The sequence below is a fragment of the Nanorana parkeri genome, unplaced genomic scaffold (assembly GCF_000935625.1).
Source record: "Nanorana parkeri isolate BGI_ZX_2015 unplaced genomic scaffold, ASM93562v1 scaffold648, whole genome shotgun sequence".
Taxonomy (NCBI): Eukaryota; Metazoa; Chordata; class Amphibia; order Anura; family Dicroglossidae; genus Nanorana; species Nanorana parkeri.
Genome location: NW_017306916.1, coordinates 383,491 through 391,197, shown reverse-complemented (window position 1 = coordinate 391,197; position 7,707 = coordinate 383,491).

Genomic DNA, 7,707 nt, shown 5'->3' with positions numbered 1-7,707 from the left:
ATATATATATATATATATATATTAAAAGTACAACAAAACAAAGATACAAATATGCATGCAAGATAGATAGGGATACAAATTTAGGACTGAATAACACTGGTCTAGATTTTGAACAGCTTGAGGTCGGAGGTCAAGCTCAGTGCCACCTAATAATTACATTTTAAAGGAATTTATAAATCTACACACATTAATACTAGGGATGTCCTGATACTGATACTAGTATCGGTATCTGGGGCAGATACCAGGCATTTTTACGAGTACTTGTCCTCATGAAAATGCCCCGATACTTAAGGCCGATGCCAGCCCTTTAAATTTTGTCGGGACCTCGGCAGCCTGCTGGAGTCCTGGTAGTAGCTGTCCCTGGCAGTGCACTATTGTAGCATTTAAGCACCATTTTCTTAAAATTGAGCCTTCAATTTTGGACAGTTAAATATATACCAGGTTCTGCTTTTTCATTTTTGTGTGTTTTTTTCATCAATTCAAATCTCATATTCATGGGAACAACCAACCATGTGGAGATCAAATCATCAATAATAAGCAATTCTTGACAAAGTTATAAAACTATATTCAAGTATCCTAACTATTAACAAAAGTGGCAAACTCGCTCCCATGATGGACTACAATCTCAATACAAATTAGTAAACTAAACATTTGTAGTCCATCACAGGAGTGAGCTTGGAGTGGTGGCGACCTTACAGCACACACAGGGACCACGGGGAACAAACCTAGCCACCCTCCAGAAGAAAGGACAGTGTTAGGACCAATTCTACAGATGAGTGATACACAAATAAGATACATTTTTATTAATAGTTAAGGTACTTGAATGCATTTTTAAGATTTAACTCCTGTGTTTAGTGTCTCTTTAAGTATGTTCAATACTTAATTCAATTGCTCTTGTATCTCAAATGGTTCATCAGTAGTGCCCTTGTGTTTAAGTAGAAACCAATCTTCAGAAGAAGCAGCTGGGAACATGTTCCTAGGTGTGTAAATCAGCTCTATAAATGGGTTGTAGCATACTTCTTATCCTAGCTGGGGTAGATACTAGACTCCTCATTATGGTGCTTTCCTTGTGTATGTGATCTGATTGCACAGCTAATTTTCATCAATATATTTATTGATGGAAACTTTCATATCTAAATACAATTCTATTCAAATATATCGAATGTGTTATTCTATTGAGATGCCAACTGAAAATTCAGATTTGATTTTTTTCACTGTTTTAAATGGATGATGAAACACCAGCAAGATGTGGAGTGAATTTGCCAAGTAACTGTATTCATAGCTATTCATTCATAGCTCTGGCTTGTTGATGTGAAACATTGTTGAAATGTTAAGTCTTCAGTTTTAAGTCTTCTGATGTAAAAAGGTGTAGAAAATTCTTGACTTTCTCTGATCATAGTATGCTTTATTATGCATTGAATTGTAGCATGGCTTTGAAATGGGATTCATGCTTTTCACTGGTGTTGCTATACTCTAACAGGTCATCCACATAACAGGATATTCAGTTGAGTACTGCATGTGTTTTATTCAATTTATTTTAAAAATGTCTTGTGCAAAAGAAATGACAACTGCTAGATTGGTATAGCAATACCTTCCCTGCTGTGTGTAAGCATAGAACTGTCCTTATCTAGCTTTATTTGCCAATATCCTGACATGGTATTCAGAATACGAAAGTATTTTGATCCTGTCAACTTACAAGATACTATATGCATTGCAGCAAAGGCATTTGATAGTGCCTCTAATTTACATGCTTTTTTTGTATACCATGGTCTTGTTTGGTACAATTCATAACACTTTGAAGGCATTGTACAGGCAAAACATGAAAATCAGAGTGTTGCCAAGGGTAGAAAATTAGAGTTAAAGAAGGTAGATTATTTAATTAAAGTATATCTGAAGCCATTTTTTTTGTAGTTTTGAATAGAGTCGGAAATTGTTAAAACTCATTTTATTTGGATTTGGTATATTTTCCCCTCACTTTCCCCTCACTCCCTCTTATGAAGTAGTGGAAGTATGAGTTGACACAAATGGTTGACACATTTCAAGGGCACGCCTCCTTCATCGGGTTTTGATGAAGGGGGCGTGCCTTTGAAATTCATCAAACATTGCAGCCCCGCCAGCATTTGAGATACACCGACTTGGGGTCTTATCTGTTGATCTGGACTGTTTGGACTAATACCATCGGGTTTGAAGATTGTACTAAGCTTGTATACCACTACAATTGTGAGTAGAATGACATTGGTTTATTGTTTTTAAATACATTTGTTGAAACCAACTTTGTAGTGTTGATACGGCTATTGCAATGATTTAGAAATCTGCTGCATATAATCACTAATCTGCTGCATAAAATAATAATCTGCTGGATATATCTTGTACATGATAGTGTGATTCTTTTAAAATGTTTTGTTTTTCTACTTACGCTGGTTGACTCATAATAACCTATTGTTCGAAACTGTGGACTGGTTACGTAGAACAAATGCAATGTTACTGTGTATTTTACTTAGCTGTAAAGGTAATATATTGTTTCAGGATGAACATGGACCCTGGAAATTACTAAAAGCTGTTCTCTTTTATGGGATATACAAGTCCATCCCTACTACAACACCTGTCCATCTACTAGCTCAGAAAGGGGAGGAGCAGAGTACAGGGGAGTGAATTGCTTTGCTGTGCCTGTGTGTTTGTGGAGACACACACTGCTTACTAGCACACAGAAGGGTGGCTCCATAGGACCCTACATGGAAAGGAACCCCCCTAAAACAGGATATCAGGGCCAGTGATCAGTGGACCAGCTGATTCTGCATACTTTTAAACATCAAGTAGCAGCATCCATTGTAAGTGATTTGATCAGCTTTAGAAGTAACCTAAAAACCTTTTGATTTTCATATCACTTTAACCAACTGTCTTTCTCACATATTCAAATTTCCATTCTCTCCCTTATTTTGCTTAAATGATCTGAGTCTGAAACTTTAGCTTGACCATGCATTTGCTGTTGATTTAGTATGAATAGGGTTATACCCCTCTATTAAAGTGACCCTTTCCTTTTCGGTTGTTTCCAGAAACCACTGGCACATACTATATGTAATATGGATCAGGATCTGTCCCTGCTTTTATTGAGCATTCTATGGTCTGCCTATTTGCTCAATAGGAAGAGATTATGAGGGTACCATTATACTTGCATGCATAGGGAATTGAAAGGTTCTCTTTGAAGTCAAGGCCACCATTATCTGTCTTTTTTAGTTCCTTTTTTGTTTCTTTTATCTTTTCTATTACCATACACATGGGTAAGAATAAGCTCATCCTGATACTGCATCCTGATACTGCAGATATTCTGTTCCTTTGTTTTGTAAATGTATTGCAGTATATAGGAACACTCTAATACCACCTTTGTCACAGTGTGCGCTACCTGTAAAGTAAATTCTAATTTGTAATACGGTAATGTGTTTTTTCGAAACAAACAAATTTCATAATTTTTACTTCAAAAAGTGTGTTGACAAAAGTAAAGGTATGATATCCAACAAGGGGGGCTAATGCATTGTTCTTCAGGTCAAAACTGTAAAGCGTACATAAAATGATGTTACCACATGAGCAGCTCCCGCAGCTTGCATTGCAAACCAGTAAATACGGGGGCTGAATCTAGTATATCTGATGTAAGCTCAAGGTGACCCAGCTGTCCTGACACATGATTAGTGACATGGCTTACCAGAGACACATGCAAAGCGATTTATAGCATTTTAACTCCCTTGCTGGTATCTGAGAGGTGGCTAGAGATAAGGACATGTTCGGTTATTAACCTAAAATAATTTCCTATTATCCTGATACCCATGTATTAGAAATAAGTGAAAGATGTATGACTACCAGCTCTGTTTTAATATTTGGTAATTGTCTACTGGTTCAATTTATTAGCATTCGATGAGAGATGCGTAGGCGGAATCCACTGTTATGAATCAGAAAATGGTTTCATTTGCCTGGCTTTCCAGACTTTGGTGACTGAGCCTAAAATCTATTCCAACTGTCTACTAACTTAATATAATAATGCATCCCAGCATAAAACTGTATGCAGGGTCAGGCCAATGGGTAGGCAGAAGACATAGATGTCATGGGCCCTTTAGCAAGAAAGGGAGAGACTAAAAGGGCAACATGTCCTGTTGAGGATATTTCAGATCTCATGGTCGGTAGCAGAATGCCTGCTTCTTAAAGCACAGAAACAACCCACTTATAGCAAGCAGTGCTCAAATCAAGATCTGTTCCTGCTTTTGTTGAGCATTCTATGGTCTGCCTATGTGCTCAATAGGAAGAGATTATGGAGGTACCCTCATACTTACATGCATAGGGAATGGAAAGGTTCACTTTAAAGTCAAGGTTACATTATCTGTCTTTTTAGTTCCTTTTATTGTTTCCTTTTATCTTTTTCTATTATTATTATTATATATATGGGTAAACATAAGCTCTTCCTGATACAGCAGGTATTCTGTTCCTTTATTTCCCATTTAAATGTATTGCTGTATAGAAAAATACTTTAATACCACATTTGTCACAGCACGTTTCTCTATATCTGTAACCTTGTACATTGGGCAGCTAATTCTGGTATGCTTTATGTTCAAGCAATTGACCGTGGTGGGAGAAAATGTATTTGTTGCTGTGAAACAAGACCAGAGCCAGCGTTTGAAAAACATGAAGTTTGATTGTATCATAGCTTCTCAGGAATGCATATCACTTTATGATTAGTAATTATTGTTAAAGAGTAACTCCAGGCAAATAAAATCTTAACCCTTGCAGTTAGGCTACCCCTGCACTGCAACCATTAAGTGCTCATTTTGTCAGAGATATTAGACATGTGCACTGCCAAAAAATTTGTTTAGTTTCGTTTCGTTTTAAATTCGGATTTGTGTTATTTCGTTTTTCAGGATTCGGGTGTGAAAGTCAATTCGGATTCGGACGAAATTCGGTAGCGTTAGTACGAACGTTCGTTTCGTTTTCTGTTCTTATTCGTTTCTTATTCGTTTCGTTCATTTGCAGCAAAAGTGACATTTGAGGGGGAAAAAATATTTTTCTCCTTCTCTAATGTCACTTTGCTCCAACGAACGAAACGAATAAGAAACGCATAAGAACAGAAAACGAACGTTCGTGCGAACGCTACCGAATTTCGGAAATGGAAATTCGGATTCGTTTGCATTCGTTATGTCTGTAATTCGGAATTCGGATACATCCGAATGTCCGAATTTACGAAAATTCGTCCGAATTTCGATTCGGAACGAAACGAATCGCACATGTCTAAGAGATATACTCTCCAGAAACCATGATCCCGGCAGGCTGCTAGACTGGTCCCTTGAGCTTCTCTCCTCCTCCACTCCGGCAGTCTAAGGTCCTGTAAGTCATCATGTCCTTTTCGGTGTATATGATGTGAGGACGCCAAGGGACATCGCTGGAGCGGAGGAGGAGAGAGGCTGAAGGGACCAGATTTTTCAGACACCCTTTCCTGTAAACAAAAAATTTATGTTTTTATACAATAAAAACCATCCTTGATTTTATTTATTACCATTGAAATGCATACCTCCAAAAATTGATCAAATCATGGGGACCCTTTCCTTCCTGCCCCTCTTGGGAGCATCTATATGGCTTGCCATGTGGAGGTTTTGTCACCCCTCCATATTAGACATCTCTGTTGCTGCACATATTAGCAACTATTTGACATTTGGACAGGGCGAGAGAAGAGAGAAGCTAGACTGAAGCCAGTATTCCTAATTTTACTGATTCTAATCTTCCTGATGTTGGCTAACGTGTCTAACCCATCTTGATGATCAGCTATAGAATTCCTTCTTTATGAATCATAAACAAGATGGACTTTGACGATATGTATCATATCTTGTACAACTGATCAATTTCTTGATTTGGGGAGGGTGTCAGTAAAATTACGCCTAAACAATAGCTGCTGATATGAAAATATGAGAGGAGGATTATAATTTAATACTGCTACATATTCTTATCTGAGGATTACTTTATGGTTGATATTACTGTATGATTGACTTCCTCAATAAAATGACACTGTGATCTGCCCATTTAGGGCTCCTTTACACGGCGTGCACATATGTATGGCGTTAATGCCCATGCAGAGTCCTGCTCCTGGGAGGGATAGGTGCTGCATGGAATTGTGTGCAGCCGTCTGTACCGCCCTATGGGAGGACGTGGCTGCATATTGCTACATGCCAACCTGAAATTGCCCATCTATGCAATTCAAAGTGCCCGCACTTGAACGCACACAGTCTGTGCATGGGCATGCAAGGCTCTACGAATCTGCACGCCCATGTGAATAAGTCCTTAAGATAAAAATCATAAAATCACAGTGCCATCTGTAAGGCTACTAGTGGCGTCGCTACAGGGGGGCAATCCCCTCCCAGGTTATCACTTGCCCCCCCATGTGCCCCCCCACTAACAGTGGCGTCAGTCACGGCGCTAGTGCAAAGCAAGAGAAATGGAATCCCTGTCCCAGCAGATAACTGTGCCCGGGACGGTTATCACACAGTTATCTGCTGGGACAGGGGTTCTCCCCGCTGCAGCCCCGACTGTCAGCAATTTCTCCCTACAGGCTTAATCGGCTGCAGCGATCTGTGTCAGTGGGGACAGATTGCCGATTACAGCCTGTAAGGAGAGCCCTCCGACAGTCTGTGAGCTCCCACCCTCTGCAGTCTACTCACCTCTCCGCGGCGTCTGCGCTCCTCTCTTGCTGACAGCCGCGCGATCGTCTTCATTCCAGCAGCTGACCGCAATAGCCAGCCTGTTATTGTTTTTTTTAAATTGCCGTTGCCAATAACAGGCTGGCTATTGCACCCACCCACTGCCAGCTGTCAATCAACAGAGGTGGATCTGATAGAAAACTTCAGGTCCCTCCTCTGCTGATTGACAGCAGGCAGTGGGTGGGTGCTGTAGCCAGCCTGTTATTGGCTATTTGAAATATCCAATAGCAGGCTGGCTATTGCTCCCAGCAATGAAGTAAAAAAAAAAAAAAGTTTAAAAAAATAAAATAAACTAAGATTAAAAAAGTTTAAAGAATAAAGTTAAATTAATAAGAAGTAAAAAATATGTAAAAAAATATAAAAAATAAAGTGAAATAAATAAAAAGAAAAATGTAAAAAAGTGAAATAAATAAAAAATTAAAAAATAAAGTTAAATAAAAAGTAAAAATGTAAAAAAATACAAAAAAATAAAGTTTAATAAAAAATACAAAAAAAGTTTAAAAAAATTAAAATTTAAATAAACTAAAATTAAAAATCCCCCATAAAATTAAAGGCCCCAGACCCTGCAAACACACGTATTTAAAAAACAAAACATAAACAACATAAAATAAAACATTTTTTTTTTTTAATACTCACCTCATTCCTGGATCCACCGACAAGTGCAGCCTTGCTGTCAGAAGCTGCATACATCGTGTGCTGGTTACTACTTAAACCGGCGCGCTGTGTGCAGCTTCTGAGAAGATACACTATTAGCGTAGCGGGAACGATGCAAAATGCGCAGCCGGCTTCCCCGCTATGCTAATAGCGTATTTTCTCAAAAGCTGCTGTCGCAACCGCAGGGCGCAGATGCCATCCGCAATTAAATCAGCTCTCGGCGCTCAGCGGTTGCGACATGCAATGAAAATTATTAGTGCCCCCCCTGATCTGACTGTGGTATCTTATGTGCCCCCCCTATATATTGTTCCTAGAGTCGCCACTG